This window comes from Theropithecus gelada, chromosome 8, assembly GCF_003255815.1.
Source record: "Theropithecus gelada isolate Dixy chromosome 8, Tgel_1.0, whole genome shotgun sequence".
NCBI classification, from domain to species: domain Eukaryota; kingdom Metazoa; phylum Chordata; class Mammalia; order Primates; family Cercopithecidae; genus Theropithecus; species Theropithecus gelada.
This window is the reverse complement of record NC_037676.1, coordinates 87,785,950-87,805,737: the sequence shown is the minus strand read 5'-3', so window position 1 is coordinate 87,805,737 and position 19,788 is coordinate 87,785,950. Positions and strand designations below refer to the sequence as shown.

General features: G+C 38.5%; 1 protein-coding gene across 4 annotated transcripts in view; it reads left to right on the top strand.

The window, feature by feature from the left end:
- Positions 1 to 576: 576 nt before the first annotated feature.
- The window catches only part of CA1 (carbonic anhydrase 1), a 51,211-nt gene continuing 31,999 nt past the window's right edge, over positions 577 to 19,788 (top strand). For 2 of the 4 annotated variants that reach the window (XM_025394396.1, XM_025394394.1), the window contains exon 1: positions 15,552 to 15,562. The gene's annotated coding sequence lies outside the window, so the exon portion shown is untranslated. Of the gene's footprint in view, positions 686 to 15,551; positions 15,563 to 19,788 lie in introns of those variants that run through there. The other 2 variants (XM_025394393.1, XM_025394397.1) reach the window with 2 other exon arrangements.

The window sequence follows — 19,788 nt, the reverse complement described above, 5'->3', positions numbered from 1 at the left end:
CTTACATGTTTAACGCACTCTGAAATTCAGTCAAAATATGACTAAAGGCCCTTGCCAAGACTAATGTATTCTCCTAGCCAACACCAAACAAATGGGAGCCTGGTTACAAGTCAGCCTTCTGGGACTTGTCACATTTCTACTTGGTTTCTTCCTTGTTACTGTCATAATAAAATGTTTTCCATGCTGTTTAGTGCAACTTAGGCCCTATTCTGTAGAAGTCTCCTCTACTGTTCAGGCCACTCAAATACCCCAAATAATTGAGTTCAAAATCAACATCAAGATAGAAAGGAATCAGTGACTAAATATATTTGACATATGGTATTTTTATTGATTATGGTGCTGTCTTGACCTAGTTTTGAGGCCTCGGCTAGAGGCTGGTCAGTTTCCTTTCTTGAGCAGCCGATTAAATCCACACCCCAACCACTTCCCTTATCAGGTTCTCACACTCTGGGGCCACTATGTACCCACTCTAATCACCACAGGGCCAGACATCAGACAATTAAGGACAGCGCCCATGCCCCAAAGCCCGCCAAAATTGTGCAAATTTTCAAAATTTTTCAACCTAGCTAGCCCCACCCTTTTTGCTATACATAAGCTGCCCTTTCCCCCTCCAGCTTGTGGTATCCAGTCCTCAGGTGTAACTCCTTGCGTGGTCCTCTGTGGCAGCCTTCTCTCATTCGGAAGTGTAAGTAACAAAGACTTCCGCCTTTCATCTGGCTAAGAATTGAAGTGTTTTGTCTGACTGCTGAAAGAATTTTTAAATCTTATAAAATACAGTCCTACCTACATCTTAATTACTATTCAATGAATGAAAGCTGCAAAGTTTAAAAAACCCTTATAGTTTTTCTAAACCTTCTGTATTTATCAAGCAGATCTCTGGAAATCTGGAAATTTGAAAAGGATAATATAATATTCTAGCCTCTCTTTTTTTTTTTTTTTTTTTTTTTTTTTGAGACAGAGTCTCACTTGGCCGCCTATACTAGAGTGCAGTGGCACCATCTCTGCTAACTACAACCTCTGCTTCCTGGGTTCAAGTGATTCTCCTGCCTCAGCCTCCCGAGTAGCTGGGATTACAGGCGTGTGCCACCACACCTGGCTAATTATTGTATTTTTAGTAGAGAGGGGGTTTCACTATGTTTGCGAGGCTAGTCTCGAACTCCTGACCTCAGGTGATCTGTCCTCCTCAGCCTCCCATAGGGCTGGGATTACAGGCATGAGCCACTGCGCCCGGCCAATATAAATTACCATTTGAACTTATTCCATGACTAATCTTCAATTTGAGGTTAATTACCCTAAACAATTAATGCAATTGATAGATTCGGTTAATTAAGTTCCTTTAAATATCATATATTATATCAATTACAAATTTAATCTACCTGAATCTCTCAAACATTTCAAATGCCTGACACATTAGTATCTTTTATACATCTTGCAAGTTTAAAAAAGGAGGGAGGGGGTTCTAATAATTAAAGCAATTCCAGTAAAAGTAATAAATCAAATGTATGCAGTAGTAAGTCATGTTCTCTTAAACATTCAAACACTGCATATAGACTGAAGAAAATGCTCTTGTACTTTAAAATTAAAATTATACGGTTCATATAACTGATTTTCTAATATATCAGTTTCTATCAAATGCTTCAAACAATTTAACAATCTATCATAGGTTATCCCAATGATTAAATAATTAAATTTCTAAAGTTAATACAAATATGTTAATATTGTGGATTTGACTAACTTCAACATTCTTATAGTTATTTCTTTCTTCTCCCAGTATTTTAAAGCCACTTATGCAAATAAAGAGAATAGATAGATGTATGATCTGACTGGTCCAAGGATACTGTATCAGAGAATCAAGTCCAGGGTTGAAGTGTCAGTTAAAGAATTTGAGAGAGGGGCAGGGACCTAATTAGGTACCACACATGCTCAGGGACCACACAACACAAAAGTCAATCTGCTGGACATCTCCGTGAGGTAACAGAGCTTTCCAAACTCACACCAGTTCATGCAGTCCGGTATATCATGTGTACCCTTACCTAGTTTTATTTATTTATTTATTTATTTATTTATTTATTTATTTTTGAGACAGTGTCTCACTCTGTAGCCAGGCTGGAGTGCAGTGGCACGATCTCGGCTCACTGCAACCTCTGCCTCCTGGGTTCAAGCGATTCTCCTGCCTCGGTCTCCCGAGTAGCTGGGACTACAGGTGTGTGCCACCACACTCGGCTAGTTTTTGTATTTTTAGTAGAGACAGGGTTTCACCATGTTGGCCAGGATGGTCTCGATCTCTTGACCTCTGATGATCTATCTGCCCACCTCAGCCTCCCAAAGTGCTGGGATTACAGGCGTCAGCCACCACGGCCAGCCTCCTTACCCAATTTTTAAAGTTACCTCTATTACAACTTTTTTGTTTTTTTGAGACAGAATCTCACTCTGTCACCCAGGCTGGAGTGTAGTGGCGTGATCTCTGCTCACTACAACCTCTGCCTTCCGGTTCAAGCAATTCTTGTGTCCCAGCCTCCCAAGTAGCTGGGATTACAAGTATGCCCAAGTAGCTGGGATTACAAGTATGCGTCACCATGCCCGGCCAATTTTTGTATTTTTAGTAGAGAAGGGGTTTCACCATGTTGGCCAGGCTGGTCCAGAACTCCTGACCTCAAGCAATCTGCCGCCTGGACCTTCCAAAGTACTGGGATTAAAGGCGTAAGCCACCATGCCCGGCTTCTTTTATAGCTTATAATTGTGTAATTTGATAGGTAAAATTCCCTCTACAGGATATTATTTACTACTCGACTGAATTTAATGTCTTTATTGCCTGATTGGAGTCAACTTGCTTTTTACATGTTTTATATCCAGTTCAATATCAATAATCCTATTGTCATTTTATTGACTATTCCCTAGGTGATTAATACTATCTACTGAATACTGTATCTTAGAATATTACCTACATTTGCCTCAAGCTCATGATCTATAACTCACCTACATCCACCATTCTAGTTTTGAAATTTGGGATAGCACGTGCCAGGATATAGTTGTTCTGCCTGAGTCTTCACTGCACCTCGAGTTATTCTGAGTTTCATCCATCTTATCTGAACATCTTCTGTGCTCTGGATTTTATTCCTCTCCAAGAGACACAAACTCATTTAGAGCATGAGATGAGTTTCTCATCTTGGGATGTTTCTATGTATTTTATTCCTTGTTTCTATCATGCCAACATTTGTTCGAAGCTTTCTATTTGTTCTAATTTTTTTTTTCAAAAGAAAAGAAAAAAACAGGACTTTTATGGCACCACTGGTCAGTGTAGGGCAGGTGGGTGGGACACAGCATTAGATGTGCTAGTTGGGCAGAGCTGTGCTGTTACTTTTCTGAAAGGGGTAACAAAATACATAAAATAAAACAGTGCAATGCCAAGACAGGCCAGCATGAGATAGGTGAGTTCTTCCCTCCGTAGCCTTCCTTCCAAGTTGTTTTATGTGTCTTTCCTTAATGTGTCCTTACTGTCTAATTAGGTTTCTCTCATTGCCCTTATCTTAATGTTTTACAATTATCTAAGGTGGAATAGCACAGTGGAGAGAAGCAAAAATGTTGGAGTGAGATAGACTTATGCAGAGGTGGCAATATTGTAAAAATAATGATGCTTAAGCTACAAGACCATTCATTGGCTTGATTTACTTCCAAGATCCCAGAAGGGCACAAGAAATGTTTTATATAAAATTTGCAAAAGATATTTAACCACAATCAGTCAACCCCATTATCATTTTACTACAACTGTCCGGCATCATATTTCCTGTATCAGGTGTTGTTGGAGAGGCTGCGGGCATTTTTGAGACCGAAAGGGAGGATGTTGAATTGAGAATAATTTTAGTTTGGCTTTAGTGGGACATATTTATGTGGGTATCAGTCATTTCTGTATATTGATAATTTATTGCTAGCCATTCAGGGTAGCACCCACTATGCCAAAACAAATATGCAGGGCCAGAAGTCACATCGAAAAGTGAAAGTGTGCTTCTTAATGGCTCCCAGGTTCAGAAATTTGTAGGTTATTGAAGAGAAACAGATGGTGAAATGCACAGAGGCAGAGCAAATCCAGGGAAAAAAATTTCAACCATCTAATGTGTAAAACTGTAAGCAGAGAATTCCTTTTTAGAATTTGACCAGAAAACCTAGTTAAGACAGGTTCTCTCAGGAATGTATCTGATAATGTCTTATGTACAATTAAAACCACATAATATGTTACAAAATTTTTTTGATGAAAATAGTGCAAAATTAAAGAATCCTGTGCATTAAGACACAAACCTATAGCAGTACTTCAAATGTGTGTGAAGTTTTATGAATCTCAATATTAATAAGAACAAACACAAATTTTAATCAACCATGCTTGAAATAAGACTGAAATATCTTTCTATTCTCTCTACAGAAAATAATATAAAATTTTTGTCATATGAAGAGATAATTCGGAATCATGAAATTTAAATATAGATAAAAACTATTAGAGAATTGTGTCTGGCGGTGGCTGAATATAAAATTTTTTTTATTTTGTGATATTTTTGATATTTAACTTTGTAAAATATTTGATTTATTATAAATCATTTTCTTGTTCTAAATAGATATTCACTTTAGTCACTAATTTTTATTATTAATTTTGTATTCTTTTTGTGGTGAAATTAAATTTACTACTTTAAACATTTTAAGGTATACAGGTCTGTGGCAGTAAGTACATTGACATTGCTGTGCAACCCCCATCGTGCTTCATCTCCATAACTTTCTCATCTTTCCAAACTGAAACTCCATATTCATTAAACAATAACACGCCACTCCTTCCTCTCCCGAGCTCTGGCAACAGTTACTCTATTTTCTAACTCTATAAATTTGACTATTCTAGGTATCGCATATAAGTGGAATCACACAGTATTTGTCCTTTTGTATCTGGCTTATTTCACTTAGCATAGTATCTTCAATCTTCATCCATATTGTAGCATGTATCATTTCTTTTTAAGGCTGAATAATATTTCCTTGTATGAACAGTAGTCCCCTTTATCTGCGAGGATACGTTACAATACCTGAAACCATGGATAGTACCGAACTCTATAAACACTATGTTTTTTTCCTTATATAAACACACCTATGACAAAGTTTAAATTATAAATTAGGAATAGGAAGAGATTAACAACAATAACTAATAATAAAATAGAACAACTATCACAATATTTCATAATAAAAGTTATGTGAATGTAGTCTCTCTCTCTCTCAAAATATCACATTGTACTGTACTCACTCTTCTTGTGATGGGAGATGTTGCAATGCCTCTGTGATGAGATGACAGGAGGTGAATGATGTAAGCATTGTGATGTAGCCATAGCCTTTTAACCTTCTGTGTTCCTGAATCGGTGTAACCAGCCCTTACTTGTAGTAAGCGGCTTGGTGTCACTCATTTCTTGCTTGCTGAAGTCTTCGCAGATGCTCAGTGCTTTCTCGTGCAACAAGTTGTTATCAGAACATGTTTTCTATTCATGTCTTCCACCCACACATTTAATGCCTTTTCCATCTTAACTAAACGCCCAGCATGTACCGTAGCTGTAACTTTTACAGTTTCAGTTGCAACAGCAACACTAGCACGAATTTCTTTTTCCTCCTTCACAATTGCCTGGATAGAAGATTTGATTTTACCAGAGATCTTAGCAACCTCAGTATACGACTTTTTTCCTTTCCTTATTAAGTGAAGAGCTTTCACATTTTCACTTAAAGGGAGGACTGGTGGCTTCTCTTTGGCACATCCAAATTACCAGTGTCACAAGTCTTGGGCTTTGGGACCATTATGAAGTAAAATAAGGGTTTTACTTACACACAAGCACTGCAACATGGCAACAGCAAATCTGATAAACGAGAAGGTACTAAGTGACTCAGGGAAGGCGGCGTGTACAGAGGCAATACGATGGGCAGAGGGGAGATTCACGGCCCCACAAGGATGGAGTGGGATGCTGTGAGATGTCATCACACTACTCAGAATGGCATGCAATTGAAAATGTATTAATTGTTTACTTCTGGAAGCTTCCATTTAATAATTTTGGACTGTGGTGGATCATGTATAACTGAAATGGAGGAAAGCAAAGCTTTGGTTAAGGGGGAAACTACTGTACACATAGTACCACATTTTGTTTATTCATTCATCTGACCATAAACACTGGGTTTGTTTCCATCTTTGGACTATTGTGAATAATGCTGCTGTGAACACAAGTGTACAAATATCTGTAGCAGCCCCTGTTCTCACTTCTTTCAGATATATACTCAGAAGTGGAATGCTGGACCGTAAGGTGGTTCTATGTTTAATTCTTTGAGGAATCACCATACTGCTTTCCACAATGGTGACAGCTCTTTACATTCCCACCAGAAATGCACAAGGGTTCTAATTTCTCCACATCATCACCAACACTTGTTTTCTGCAGTATTTTTGTCTGGTTGGCTTTTCTTTTTGTTTCATAGTAGCCATCTGATGAGTAAAAAGTGCATTCTTTTTTAAAAAGGGCCTCCCAAAAACCTGGGTCTTCCCTGTGCTCAGGTCTGAACTTTAGTTCTACCATGGCATATGGTCCATCATCCATGATTTTGTTTCCTGGCTTATAAAATGAGGATAAAAATAAACATGCCTCTAGGATTGTTTTAAAGATTTGGTGAAATAATATATGTGAAACCATTAGCATGGAATCTACACTTAAAAAGTAACAATCCCTTTCATTATTATTTACTTACACATCTTTCTCCTGTACAACATTTTGAGCTTCTCACTCTTTTTTTTTTTTTTGTCCACAACACCCAGCTTAGGAACTGACATATACTTGGTGTTTAATAGATGTTTGATGGTTGAGCTTAAATTCATCCATAGAAGACAGGCCACAATTCTTTTAGTCACAATGCATATAGAAGTTCAAAAGTTTCTCAGTGAAGAGAAACTGAAAGTAAATATCAGAACCTTGCTGCCCTGTAATTCACTGAGTGCAATTAAGTCTTTATCAACACAGTACCATCTTTACTGTTCTCATTCTCTAAAGTAGCTTCACTCATGCTCAGCAGATGATTTTATTTTTCTCATTAAGTTGTAAATTATATTACCTCTCTAGGTATTGCTTTAGACAAATATTTGCATTGGGTGGATCCTACCTGACTACTGTTGACAAGATTCTGGTGCACCAAAGGGCAAGACAGCTTCAATGCCATGTGATTTAGGATGCTGCCTCAGCTGGGCTGATTTCTGCTTGGGTGTACTACACACGGCATTAAAGCCTGAAATAGTCAGAGATCCCATTCTTTGGGGGTTGCCTTAGGATTCATGAAAGCCCAGAAACTGTATTCAAAATTGTGAGCATGTGTGTATATGCACACGTACCTGAGAATATGTGCACTTTCAAAGGAAACAAACCTAACTTTTATCATAATTTCAAAGGAATGCATGACCAAAAGAATTAAGATTAACAGACCTAGAAAGCCTAGGGCACCAGAATCATTACCGAGCCAGAGGCTTACCTTTAGGAAAAGAAACATGTCTTGAAACCATTTGTGGTATGAGTTCAGATCTTAGGGGAGATAGAACCCCCAATTACTAGGACCAAGGCACAGAATCAGCTAACCAAACTCCAGGGATGAAGAGTCATTGGAGTTGACAGGGTAATTTAAATCTCCTTTAAACTCCCTCTACCTGCACACAAGATAGATACAGAATCCGTGGATCCATCCCAAAGATGGCAGTAGTCATTACAGCTGGGAGCTATTCAGAGAGGCATTCAGATATCACATTGTGTCACATGTTAAATGCAGACAACCAAAGGCGATAGAAGAATTATGACATCAAATTTAAAATTCCTAGAAGTATCCAGAATAGTATGAAAATGTAAACTTAACACTTCTAAGATCCATTTAAACTTAACAATGGCAAGTTATATTTTAGCCTATTTTGTGTCTTAATCTGATAAGAAGAAATTTGAAATTGTGCATCTTTTAATACAGGACTGATTAAAATAATTTCTGAGAAAAGTCAATAAAAATGAATATTAGCTGAGAAAAGAAAGTCTAAGACATAAATTTTAAATGGTGTGTCTGTACATACTTATACTACATGTTGTCATAAATTTTGAGAGTACTTGTTATTTTTAGAAAATTGAAATTACTTTCTATTTACTCTCTGTAAATAAAAAGCATTTCTACTGAGACATGGTTACTGAGTTGCATATTTACAGAAATGAGCTAGAATGTTTTACACTCTAACTACAATAAAATCATCCAAGGTGATCATAAAGTTCCCATATCTCTTTATAAAGAATAAAAATAAGATAGAACAAAGCTAAAAGATTTTTAAAGTTTTTTTTAAAAAACTCCAAGGTTTTAGTATTATTAAAAAATGCCAAAGTTTAGAGGGTTTTGATTCAATTTCCTCTGAATTTCACTCTTCCCATGATAACCAGTCACTACCATTTGTATCCCCAGAGGTCTGAATGAAGTCTGAACAAAGCTTACTTCAATTGATTTCCTGACAATCTGAGATAGACTGAGACTGTCAAAGTGAAGGAAAACCAGTACAAATAAACATATAAAATACAAGAAGCATAAATCCTTATGGGCTTATAAATTACAGATATTAATATATAACCATCACTAGTTCTCTAGAACAGTCCTGACCTATTCTATGGCTGTGCCATCTAGCCCTTAATGACGGGGTTCAGCTTCAAAGACAGCTGATTCAACTTCCCCCCATTTTGGTTCCTGGCCTGATTCCGAAAGGTTTGGTGTCATGTTATTTCTCACTACAGAGGAAGTAGTTTGCTAGCCACATTAAACCCTATGTAACCAGATTCCAGGGATCTTAACTTAGTTGGTCAGATATTACTTGGCTATTTGTTGAATTGTAATCCTATCCTTTACATGCAAGTCCAGGACTATAACAGTTTCTTAATCATAAGTAAAAGTAATTTCCAATTAATAAGAAACAGACTAACATGGGTAACAGGCATAAGGGATGAATGGAGAACATCAAGATTGACCCACCATAGTGCCAGGGTTCCCATTCATTTCCCTTTCAGGTAGTCATTTGCAGTATACTTTTAAAAGAGAACCCTGTTCACATACTTTCTCTTAAGTACAACTTTTGCATCAACCAAAGATGAACTAGCTATTATGATACAAAGGACCAAGGGAAGCTGCTCTGGCTAAACATCTCCTTCTTGCTGGCCCTACTAGTCCATGGCATTTCATTGTTTAAAATGCATTTCTTTACTTAAGATCTTTAAAATCACCCTGTAAAGCAAAGATGTGACTAGAAGTTACCACATTAAGCTATTTTCTGTCATTAATGCATTGATATGAATTTGTTTCAAGATGGTTAACTAGCCAAGGTTACTCATTGAATGTTGGAGAGATGCGTCCTAGGCAAGCTGGGGTGATCTCCAAAGTGGGGTAACCAAGAGCATTAGGAAACTGAAGTTGGAAAAGAGAGGGTAGCATGAAAGATGAAATGTGATGTAAATAAGGGGGTAGCAGGGCAAAGTCATTTCACAGATCTGTAAACAAACTGCAATGCTGACCTCTGGTTTCCCTAACATAAGAGCTTTCGCAAAGTAAACATCTTATTTAAAAATAATAGCTCAAATAGCCATGAAATTATGATGCACAGTTTAGCTGAGATGGAGAAGAATCTCAGAGGGAAGAACCCAGAGATTAGGGTTCAAGGCTGGGAGAGAAGTGACTACTTCCTTGGAAATGTTCCTAGGTGTCCTGATCTGCCACTGAGCTACTGCCTTCAAACTCAAACTGCAAGGGAAGCTTTTTTCTAGCTTCCCTGGAAAAAACCCATGACCCCAAAATCCTTCCCTTGAAGCTCTGTCCAGAGACTTGGTACCGCTTCAAGTAGAAAATCTGGGAAGGAGGACCTGCTGGAAAGTTATAAGACTGGCATGACAGTGAAAAGTCCGGAACCGCCTGGCTCTGATGCACAGTGCTTAAACTCCCTTAGAAATGAGGCATTGCCCCGAAGATAGTATAAGGTTATAATTATCTAAAGTTTTCTTTTTTTTTTTCCATGTTTCTCTTTCCCCAAAAAAAAAGTTTAAGAACAATGAAAAATCAATCTTGAACAATTATAGGGAAACTCAAAAGAGCACACTGTGCATTTCAGCTGCTTCAGTCACAATGAAACAATCATTAAAAAGATATTATGTTTGTTTCACACAAAGAAAATGTGAAAAGAACACCTCCGTATTTTTAAAGCAATCATGTACCCTAACTAAAGACAGGTAAAACTTTTAAATGTTAAATTTGGCCAGGCTTGGTGGTTCACACCTGTAATCTCAGCACCTTGGGAGGCAGAGAAGGGTGGATCATGAGGTCAGGAGTTCAAGATCAGCCTGGCCAACATGGTGAAACCTCATCTCTACTAAAAATACAAAAAAATTACCTGGGCATGGTGGCACACGCCTGTAGTCCTAGCTACTCAGGAGGCTGAGGCAGGAGAATCACTTGAACCTGGGAGGCAGAGTTTGTGGTGAGCCGAGATTGCGCCACTGCACTCCAGCCTGGGCAACAGAGTGAGACTCTGCCTCAAAATAATAATAATTATTATTATTTTAAATTTAATTTAATTTTTTAATTTTAAGATTACGAATGATTCGTAAACATTCTGTCCTCTCTTCTTTCAATATTTTGTTTTTGTTTATTTTCTAATATGTATAACTAGCTGGAAACTTCTACAGTTCATATTCTTTTATAAGCAATGAAAAAAATAAGTGAGATTTAATACATAGAAATAATTTTCTATTATTCTTAAATACTTTTGTTTTATTTAATGCTTTTGTTTTATACAACATACAAAATACTACCACAGCACATGTAGTGTAATAGACAGCTTAGTCATAGTCTTACTTTTTAAAAAATTGTATATCATACATAATCTCAACCCCAGTATCAGATCTATCACTTGTGTACATCTTGCCTTTATTCCTATTCTTGCTTCTGGAAATCTCAGCCATTTCTGACAAAGGGTATACAAGGAATATTTCTAAAGCAGTGACTCCCTAAGTGTGGTCCTCAGAGCAGCAGTATCAGCATCATCTGGGACTTGCTAGAAATGCAAATTCTCAGCTTCCATTCCAGGCCCACTGAATCAGAAACTCTGAAGGTGAGGCTGGGCAATCTGTGTTTTAACAAAGCCCTCTGATGCACAGAAATGTTTGAGAACCGCTCACTTAAAGGAACCACAAAGCAAAGATTTTTTAAAAAGGTTTCAGAACTTATCCCTAGCTTTGTTTTTCTCTTTCCAATCATTTAATTTAAAAGTTTTCTCTTATGCCACAGAGTTGAGTGAGATTCCCCTGACTCCCTTGGTTTTTTTCAAACAAGCGTATTTATTTTCCTCTTAGGAGTATAATCATCATGTAGATCGTACAAAATAAAATAACTTCTCCATGTGTTCATCTGGTTAGGAGATTTCCAATTTTATAAGGCAATAAAACAATATTCAAAAGGGAGCATAATAGCTATATTGACATGTCAGTAGACATGTAGAAACTACAGAAATGGTTCTTTTCCTCTTATTAACTTTTCTTATTGGTTAGAACAAGATTTTATTAAAATATTGACTCATTCTTAAGGCAAGAAATTTTTAATTTTTAAATTCTATAATCTGTCTCTGAAATTCTTCAGATTAATATCTCAAAATCTTATAAACTTTTAAATATGAGGTTAAGAAAAATTTAAACAATTTTATTACAAAAAGAATATATGTTATTTGCAACTATCAAACAATACAGATGTAAATCAAGTAAAAATTAACAATCTGTCCTCTTTTAGAGTCATGTTCTCTTCAAGGCAACAAATGTTAGTAGACTGGTGTTTCTTTCTAATCTCTCTTCACTGAATGCATAAATGTGTAGATGCGAAAACATTTCATATGCAAAATCAGGATCATATTATGCCATTGCTCTTCAATTCACTTTTTACACTTAAAGTATCACAAAAGCACTTGTCTAGTATCACCATTCAATTCCATTCCCCCTTGAGGTTATTTTGAAATGCCTGCTCTTATAAACATTGATTCAGTTAGCATCCTTGCACATTTATTTCCAATTACTCTTGCTAATTTTTCAATTGCACAGACTCCTAAAAGTGAGATATATGAATCTAACTCTATGTCCATTTATAATTTAAATAAGAGCTGCAAATGAATTATTGGAGCACTTTGTGTTTCCACAGGAATATTATCAGTCTTTTGAATTTTGTCTCCCACTCCCATGGTCTCTCATTGTTTTGATCTACATTTCTCTAAACAGTGTTCACATAGATTATCTCTTCTCACACTGTTGGCCATTGGCTATTTTGTGAGCAAAAGGTCAAAAGTCTTCCTTGGAGGCTAAGGGGGAAAAGTGACCTTTTGAAGCTCCAGGTGAGAAACAGCATGATGGGTGGCACACAGTAACTCACACCTGTAATCCTAACACTTTGGGAGGCCGAAGTGGAAGGATCACTTGAGCTCAGGAGTTCTAAACCAGCCTGGGCAACATAGTGGGACCTCATCTCTACAAAAATAAATAAGTAAATAAAAAGAAAAAAAAAGGAAGAAAGAGCACGGTGGGGCTTCTCCCCTCCTTAACTGTGTAGATTAACAATAGTTCCACTCAAAGTTGCAGTTCCTCTCCAGGGCCGCTACAGTTGGCCTGCAGACGCAAACTGTACATAGGATATTGGCAAAGGGAATTTTTCTCCAAAGACCAAGAGACATCTACCAGGTTTCACTGATTGCACCCACTCAGAGAGCCAAGGGTTCTGAGTTCCTTATCCCAGGGCAAAACATCTATCCTGTACCTAGGGGAGCCACTGCCCTATGCCTGGGTCTATAGAAGCCTTCATTATTTTGGAGGTCCCTAGGCCTTGTGTATTCTACTGATTGATTCTTACCTGCAGGGCATTAACAAGAAGAGGGGGTCATGGATATGCAATGAAATTGTCATCTTTCCCAATATCTTGTATTTTCTTCATGTGTATGGCCACAGTTGTTCACCCTGAACTAAAAAATAAATTAACAAGCCAGGCTATATTGAAGATGAAGAGGATATGATTTAAAAATAAGATTTAAAGGGAATCAACCATTTATAAATTTATTTAGAATATAATACAAGCAAAGTGCATAAAATGATTTACCAGTTCTTCCAAATGCTCATTTTAAAGCAAAAGCCCTGTGTACGAACGGATGCAGAACACTGTGGCACAAAGTCCATATTTGGCTTCCCCAGCCTGCAATGTGAGAAATTCCTTTTACCATAATAATATTAGGGAGGCTCTGTCCAGCCAAGCAGGGTTCACTTTCTTAAGTCATAGAGGTTTATCATGTCAGACAAAGTTCAGAATCATTTAATCTCACCTTTCATCATCTATTATGGTAGAGACGGAGCTGCCTACTTCTAGATTTATGTGCCTGTAATTTTTTCATGTTGTTCTGAAATGAAGCGCCTGTTAAGTTTACTCCCCAGATAATCCTTTGTTTCTGGAAGTTCATAGAAGTTACCCTTTGTCATCACTAATGTAATATCATCTCACAAGCAGGTGGTATAACTCAATTCTGAGATTCCCTCACCCTTTTATATACCGGTGATGCTATAACTAATTACTCTGCTTCATATAGATCAGCTGTATCTCCAACCAGGGCCTGAGGCCTCCTCCTAAGCCCCTGCCCCATCTGACCACCCACATCCACATCTCATCCTGGACCTCTTGCCCACAGAGGGAGAGCAGATGGCTGCCTCCAGAGCCAAGCAGCAGCTGTTGCTGCCAGTACCGTCTAGAAGCTGAGCACCCACACCCACACCCACCCTCAGCACCTTTCTCTCCACATGCCCCTCGGCTGGCACTGCAGGGTGGATAATGCTCAAGTTAATTTGATACTCCCAGCCCTCTCAGAGTTTATGAGCTATTAAAAATTGAAACTTATTTATTCTCCAGTTAGGTTTCACATTTCTGGTACTAAGACGAGGTCACGTCTTAGGGAAAGAAATGGTATCTCTTTCCTGAAAATAGTGTACTAAAATTCTGGCACCTTTTCCAGCATGAAATTTTTAATAGCTCAGTGTGTATTACAGTGTAGCTTGATTAAAAATGCTGTTACTCTAGCTCCAGATGGTTTTCGTTTTGGATGTGCTGAGTGTTTGTTCACCACATCACTAATGTTCTGTAGAAATAAATTAACAAAATCAACTCACTTGCTTATTCATTCCAATATTTAACAAAAGATTTTGATTATCTACTGAAGAGAATGGAAGAGTCCTAGGATTGATAAAATTCGGACTCTGATTTTGAGAGTCTTACTACCCACCTGGTGGAGAGACAAGTGTACACATAAATATAACCAAGGTTTGAATGTGAGTGCTGTCATAAGAAAGATGTAAAACAAACTCTAAGGCAATGCAAAGATGAAAGACTTTATTCAAGAAATACCTATCATTTGAGATGTACTTTTAATGATAGGTTAGATTTTCACAAGTGGATATGTGTGTTTGGGACAAGAGTTGGGCATTTCACATTAAAAAGCAGCACATCGCGAAGTCCGAAGGTAAAGAGAGAGAGACACAGAATAAACTTGGGGATGATAGCCAGGTGCAGTGGCTCATGCCTGTAACTCCAGCGTTTTGGGAGGCCAAGGTAGGCAGATCCCTTGAGCCCAGGAGCTCAAGATCAGCCTGGGCAACATGGTGAGACCCTGTCTCTATTTAAAAAAAAAAAAAAGAAAAAAGAAAAGAAAAGGAAAGAAAGGAAAAGAAAGGAAAGAAAAGAAATTTGGGGACAACATATAGTTCTGTTTTACTGAAAAATAAAAAGGAAACTATTGAAATAAAAATCTGGAAAAGTAGATCTGAGGCCCTTGCCTGCTAGGTGATGGTATTTGCCTTTTATGCAAAGCAGTGGGAAGCTGTTGAAAATTCCCTGACCGTGAATGAGCTGACTGGAACAGGGCTTCAGGGCTATCATTCTTGCAGTAGGTCTTTAGCTGGATATGAGAGAGCAAAGGCTTAGGCAATGAGGTCAGTTAGGATGTGATTTGATGTCAGCAGGTGAGAGGCAATGGTGATGAAAGGAGAAGGAAGGAAAGAACACCAGAGGGGTTGTGAAGATAGAATTGACAGCATTTACCACGAAAGCCTAAGGAAAGGGAAGGAGACACAGATAACTCCAAGCCGGTGGGCCTGGACCCTTACCTTCGATAAAGATGGCAACAGTAACCAATACACTGGAGGCAGGAGGGGAACAATCACCAATTCATTTGGAGGCAGGAAGAGCTCAGAGTGTGGGCAAGTCACTCAGGGGGTGCTCCCTTTAGCAGAAAGGCTGTGTAGCTGAGTGTTTAGTTAAAGGACTGACATTTTCACAGATATGCCTTGAAAGTATGTAAATCTGTATTTCTTAAATGGTTAGCAAGCAGAGCCCTCAACAGCATTTATCACCTGCATGAACAGATTTATTGTGCTATGCTCCTGTAAATGGTATTCCAGGGATTGGAAAGATGCACGCAAAATTTTGTCTTAAAATTCTCTCATTAGTAGTAAAAGCAACAAGGGGTTGCCTGAAGCAAAAGTGTTGAGAAAGAAACAAGTTCCCTTTACTTTTTCCTTAAATTGTAAGTGAATGGGATATGCCACAAAACAGCAACCATGATGACTAAGCAAACCTATTTATACTTAACAGCCTTTATAAAATAAAACTCACAGCACTCTGACTTGCTTTAGTGCTATCGTGCCATAAGGGAATTGAAGGTAAGCAGTCTACATAAATGACTATATTGATAATCATTCTGCCAAACCACACATCTTTAGATCTTTTTAATTGCTTCTTCTCATGTATCTAATGCTAATATCAGCATTGATATTTCCATCAAAATAATATATGATAAGTTAACTACCTAAAAATTTGAATAGAATCAATAGAATCAATGAATGACCAATTAGAACTCTTTTCTGCTGCATCAACTACAGCCAATTGAATGATATCCATCAATATCCAGAGAATGATATGCTTTAGTAATGAAACTATTCGTACATTATATTATTTCAGCCATCACTAACTCCCCTTGCTCTCCCCCCGCCCACAATTATACTCCCAAGTTTGCTTTTTAGAAAGCAAAATCCCTGAATCTTTTTCAGCCCTCAGTGAAGCTAATTTCCTTGAATCCCACCCCCTCAAAATATGCCAATTCAATTACACCCAGGGTCGAAAATCATCTTTTATTTCCCGTTTGGCCTGTTTCCTCCTCAGTACCCCAGCCACCACCACCTCCAAACTCCACCATCACTAAATGAGTCCTTGAGAAGTTTCCCCCTGCTTCCTACCTGTAGTAGGCTAAATAATTGACCCCAACGATTTAATCCCCAGAATCTTTGAAAATGTTGTCTTACACAACACAAGGGACTTCACAGATGTGATTAAATGGAGGATCCTGAGATGGGAGATTATTCTGATTCATCTAGATGGGCCTGATACAATCACAAAGATTCTTATAAGAAGGAGGAAGAAAAGAGGAGGGAGAGAAGATTTTATACTGCTCGCTTTGAGGATGAAGAAGAGCTCATAAGCCAAGGAATGTAGGAGGCTTATAGAAACTGGAAAAGACAACAAAACAAATTCTCCCCTAGAGCCTGCAGAAGGAATGCAAACCTGCCAACCCCTTGATTTTAGCCCCAAAAATGTATTTTGGATTTGTGACCTCTAGAAGTGTCAGGAGAATAAATTTGTGTTGTAAGAGGCTAAAATTTTGGTGATTTGTTTCAGCAGCAATAGAAAACTACTATGTTACCTCTCTGTATGGTCTGCCATAAATGTGGATTGCCTGCCCAGAGAAGGTAACATGCATGATCAACGTGTACCTTCAGATGATAGTAGCTGGTAAATTGGTGCTAATAGGGCTGGTTCAGTGAAGAAAGGATGAGGTGCAATCCAGATGGAGCTTCCACATAGTAAGCAAGCCCCACTGAGTGTTAGACATCAAGCTCGATACTTCACGTCTGTTATCTTTCTTTTTTTTTTTTTAGACAGAGTCTTGCTCTGTCACCTAGAGAGCATCTCACATTGCACCCAGGGAATGCAGTGGTGTGATCTCGGCTCACTGCAACCTCCACCTCCTGGGTTCAAACGATTCTCCTGTCTCAGCCTCCCGAGTAGCTGGGATTAAAGGTGCTTGCCACCATGCCCAGCTAACTTGTGTATTTTTAGTAGAGACAGGGTTTGGTCATGTTAGCCAGGCTGGTCTCAAACTCCTGGCCTCAAGCAATCATACTGCTTTGGCCTCCCAAAGTGCTGAGATTACAGGTGTGAGACATGGTGCCTGGTCACATCTGATATCTCTTTAACATTTTCTTCTTTATTACCTCTTTAAACATCTTTGACATATACAGTGCTTATCTTATTGGTATCTGGTGGTTTTCATGAATTCATTATTTGATGATTTGGGAGAGTCCTAGATTCCTAAACTGGACAATCTTTCCTTAAAGAGATCAGTAGCCAGTGGTCATCAGCAACCATGAACCAGTTCAGCTTCCCAAGGAGAAGAGTCACAGATTCAGATTTCCCATCCCAGTGACCTGAGCCTCAGAGTTATTATTGGCATCCACTCTCAGGATGGGACAACATGTGCCTCTAAGGCCCAGCTCCAGTTTTGGGGGTTTTGCTTTGTGTTTAGAGGGAAAAGGTGCATTTCCTGAAGGTATCAATTACTTCTTGCAGAACCCACATTCTCTCCAGGAGTGTGGTCTCCCCAGGGCCTGGTGGTTCTGCAAGAGAAATGGTGATGGCAGGTGGTGGTGCAAAAAGAGACGATTTGAATTATGTTTAGGAGGAAGAAGCTATTAAATTTGCTGCTGATTTGATAAATAGATTTTGTGAAAGGAAATATTCAAAGAGGACTCCTAGGTTTCTTCCTTAAGAAATAGGGATGGTATAATGCCATTTACAGTTACCAGAGATGAGAAACAAGAGTTATGCCTGTATCATTTTAAATTATTTATTTATTTATTTATTTAGAGACAAGGGGTGTTGCCCAGACTGGAGTGCAGTGCTGCAAACACAGCTCACTGCAGCTTCGACCTCCCAGGCTCAAGCAATCCTTCCGCCTCAGTCCCCCAAGTAACTGGGACTACAGGCACGTACCACCATGACTGGCTAATTTTTGTGTTTTTTAGTAGAGATGGGGTTTTGCCATGTCACCCAGGCTGGTCTCAAATTCCTGAGTTCAAGTGATACTCCTGCCTTGGCCTCCCAAAGTGCTGGAATTACGGGCCTGAGCCACTGCGCCCAGCCAACACTTGTATCGTTTTCTAAAAAGGCTTTACTGTTGAGTGCCCAGGCCACTTTGAATTTTTTTCTACCTTTTAGATTGACAAGGAAAGGTCAGCAGTGTCTTTAGTTTGCATTTAGGCCTACTTTCAGGGAAAACTGGTATTTCATCTTCTTATAAATAAAATCTGGCTGGCTTGATTTTTCTATTTAAGATATGAAAAATTACTAAGTATTTCAAGCAAGTTAGGGTTAGAGGAGGTAAAAGGCTAAAAAATCTCATATTTTGTCTCTCTAGAAGGATTTATGGAGGAAGGGCTATGGGATTTGTTCCAAAGACTGGCTAACAAAGATTCAATGGGACTTGAACCCTTCTTTCTATATGTTCATAGCTTGCTTTTTCAGTGTCTTCTTTTTAAACAAGTGCTACAACCAGAAAACGTAATTTGTCTGATACATCAGCACATGTTCTCCATGTTCTTCCAGGGAATTTAGTCTCCTTATTGGTAAATCATACACAATACCAGGAAGTGGGTTTTACGCCCTGGGACTCAGGTTTCAGGGTATCTGGATGTCCCAGGGTATATTAAAGAGGCCAGTGCACAGAGATAAGATACATGCCCATATTTTTAGGGGCATTAGTGGAATAAGCTTTTGTTATAACCCCTACCACGTTATCAACAATATGTGAAAGACTGTTGCAAGCAGCTTCTTCTGGGCTCTTGCACAAACAAAGGTAAACAGAAGATAACCATTGATGAAACTTGTTGGTTGTTTCTCCAGCTGCCCCATCCTGCCTCATGTCATTTCCATGCAGGGCTTCCTTTTCATTCGAGGTTTAGTGTCTCTTCTTCCAAACCCTCTCCACCAATTAACACAAGAAAAGTCCTGATATCATCATTTACAAGTGGTTGAATCTTATTTTTCATTTGTTAGCAATTCCAGGTGTTTCTATTTTTAAGAGTTACTTGAATTTCCCTAGGACTCATCCACCGAATGAAGTCACTGACTCATAGATCTGGCCTGCAGGAATAGATTCTCCCCATACTCCACTCCAATCAAAACCCACCATGTTAATTCCTGGATGTTTCATGTGCTCAGAAACAAGTCTGTTCATGTTCTTCCATCTGGCCTTCCTGTTACGGCCTTTCTTGCCTCAAAAGCTATTTTTAAAAGGCACTTCCTCTCTACCTTGGCTTCTGAAAACCATTAAGAGAATGTGGCTTTGCTGAGTAGGGTACAGTGTGTGGGTGTCTTCCCAACTGCACAACATCAAGGTACAAAGTGACACTTCATTTCTTCCAGTTCTCACTGTGTTCAATGTCCTGTGTTGTACTTGGTGAACTAATGGGCTAAAATTTTTACAAATTGCCACCTAAGCCTTCACACAACTTTGCTTTGGCCTTTGATCTCACCAAAATCACCTTGAAAACAGTTCCTTTTGTTTCTACCTGCCACATTTGCTTCATTTAAAAATAATAATAAATTATTGATACCATT